Source organism: Trematomus bernacchii, unplaced genomic scaffold, assembly GCF_902827165.1.
Source record: "Trematomus bernacchii unplaced genomic scaffold, fTreBer1.1, whole genome shotgun sequence".
Classification (NCBI taxonomy): Eukaryota; Metazoa; Chordata; class Actinopteri; order Perciformes; family Nototheniidae; genus Trematomus; species Trematomus bernacchii.
The window spans coordinates 3662344-3665341 of record NW_022987771.1 but is presented as its reverse complement, the minus strand read 5'-3'; positions in this window follow the sequence as shown (position 1 = coordinate 3665341).

Genomic DNA, 2998 nt, shown 5'->3' with positions numbered 1-2998 from the left:
CTTCTTCTTCTTATTCTCGTCTTATCTTCTTCTGTCTTCTTCTTCTTCTTCTTCGTCTTCTTCTCTTCTTCTTCTTCTTCTTCTTCTTCTTCTTCTTCTTCTTCTTCTTCTTCTTCTTCTTCTTCTTCTTCTTCGAAAAAATCCTAGCGGAAACCCTGGTTGGGACGTGTCATGTGTGCCACATTTCACCAATGACGTCATCGGAGCTAAATCCTGGATCTGCTCGTTTGCATCCCTGTTTGTTTTTTTTTTTTTTTTATTATTTTTTTTTAGAGATTTGGGTCTTAGACTGCTGCAGTGCTCACATCAACCAACACAGAAAATAAGTGGCGGGGACTAGTGTTGCACGGTGCACCGATACTAGAAAGGTATCGCGATACCCTGCCGTTAAAAACGTTATGATTCCTCCATTTCATTAGTATCGGTACTTTAAGAATGACATTGTTTTAATAAGAGCAGTATTTCCTGTGTGTGTTCAGCACTCTGCCTCCACTCCCTGCAGCCGATGTCAGCTCCTCTAAGAGACTGTGTTTGTTGCTTGAGATGATGCTGCTATTTTAGTTCATACGTATTCTTGTGTTAATACTCCCAGACTGTAGTCGAGGAGGAAAACAAGGGATGACTCTCTGCAGTCTTCCAGGGCCGAAGCAACAAACTTCGGGTTCAATAACCCACTTTTCAATAAGGCAGACAGGCGAGCTCTTCTTTGGGAGCCCGTTGCACTTATTAAGGTCTTTGTTACAGATCTAACTTTGAAGACACTCAACAGACCTATTTTGCTGCTGCTTCGTCCTTGCCACCCAGATCGACCACCAAGTGCTTGCCCCTGTGTTCCAAGACCCGGAAAGGCTCATCGTAAGGGGACTGCAGGGGGCCTCTGTGCGCGTCGTGCCGGATGAAAACGTGCTCCACGGGAACCCGGGACACCTGAGTACCGTGCTGAGCAGTGGGGATTGGAGCAAAGACCTCAGCGGCGTCCTGCAGGAAAGCCCGCTGGGCCGTCGCCGACCAGGGAGCCGATGCGTTGGGGAGGAAATCCCCAGGAACCCACAACGGCTGACCGTAGACCATCTCAGCCGTGGAGCACTGCAGATCCTCTTTAGGTCCTCAGGCCCAGCATCACCTAAGGCAGCTTGTCGACCCAATTACCGTCCGTCAAGCCGGCCCCGAGAGCCGCCTTCATGGAGCGATGGAAACGTTCGCAGAGGCCGTTAGCCTGAGGGTGATAAGCGGTTGTCCTGTGAAGCTTAACACCCAAACCCCTAGCCACGGCGTTCCAGAGCTCGGACAGCCCGTTGTACGCTGCCTTGCCAAGCGTACACCCGAAGGGCTCTCGACTAACTTTTTTCACCATCCTCCCGGAACCGTCCCGAAATACAATCTAAGCCGCCCCGAAATTAATGTGGACCGTCCCGAAGTTTAATTATCATTAGTTAAAATTAGGGATGTCCCGATCACCTTTTTTTGCTCCCGATACCGATTTTTCCCGATCTTTATGCAATGCATTAAGAGAAAAAAAAGGTAACAGATAACGGCTGGTCATCCAACGCGATGAATTCAGCTATCTTGGCTGTTATTTTTTTGGCCTTTTCACTGTTCTGGGGCAGTTTCTCTTTCCTTTTAAAAGTCTCTGAAAGTGTCAGTTGTTTCAGTGCCGTTACCTGAGTGGCCGCTGTGTACTCGTCGTGTTGTTGTTGGTGTTTGTTTCTCAGGTGGCGTATTAGATTGGTCGTGTTGAACGTAGCTCTGTTCTTTCCACCACGCAGAACCTCCGCCTTGCAAACATTGCATCTGGCTGTTACACTGCCTTCGCTTTCAATTTTATAATACTTCCAAACTCCTGACATTTTCTCTGTCCCGACTCCCGAGTCATCTGCTGAACGTAGCCTCTTGTTAGCTTACTGCTACTATTAGACACTGCGCCCTGCCCACTCTGTTGCCAGATTTGAGAGAAATAAGCAACCAGGTCTATGAAAACAAGCCCAAAAGAAGCAACACATACATGATGTTGTGTAATTTTAAACCAAAACTAAGGCCTCAGGGTGACTTTAAGGCGTGAACATGGTCATTTTTGTTTTGTAACATTAAATAAAATACAAATATTTTATATAAAAAAAATAAAAAAAATAAAATCCCGATCCCCGATTTTTTTCTCCTGATTCCGATCTTTTGAAAATCACGTGATCGGCTCCGATCCCCGATCACGTGATCGAATCGGGACATCTCTAGTTAAAATCATTCAAAGTGACCTTTAACATAAATAAAACATCATACAAATCATTAGATGATAATTCATCAACCCTTTTATTTGAGTAAATCAGTCAAACACAGAAACAAAGGCCAAATATATTTAAAAAACACACAAATGAGAAAGTTACTAATATTGAATCCGCCCCCATCTAATTAACAAAAGAATCCAACACTCCTAAAGACAGAACCCAGAGTAACCACTAACCAGGATGACAGTCTGTAACACAGTCAGGAGACCTTTACAAACTGCCCCGCCCCCTCGCACACAGACGGGAGAGAGAGATCTCTGGATTGGAAAGATCGAAAATACATCATAGACACATTTTGTAGTCTTATTGCATATTAGAAACGGAGTTGGCGAAACTAAAACTGCAATATAATGTTTATGTACCAATAATACATAGGAAATATATTTTTTAAATGTCTCCAGTACCGATAAAAAGTCAGATAACGTCGGAGCTTAACGTTACCACGGTCTTTAATAATTCCGACCCAGGTCCCGTTTAATACCGGGGCTCGGTACCCATCCCTATGGGGAGAGGCGCAGCATATTGCTAAGGACTAAATACGATGGAGAGTTCTCATCTCAGCCTTATTACCCATAGGGGATGAAGAGGAGTAAGTAAATAAAGAGGCCGGCGCTCCAGGGTCTGGTTCTGCTGTGCGTTTTCGTGATGTAACGGTAAAAAAATTGCAGAATTCCTCCACGGGATGCCATTGTATATAACTCAACCCGTGAAATACACAC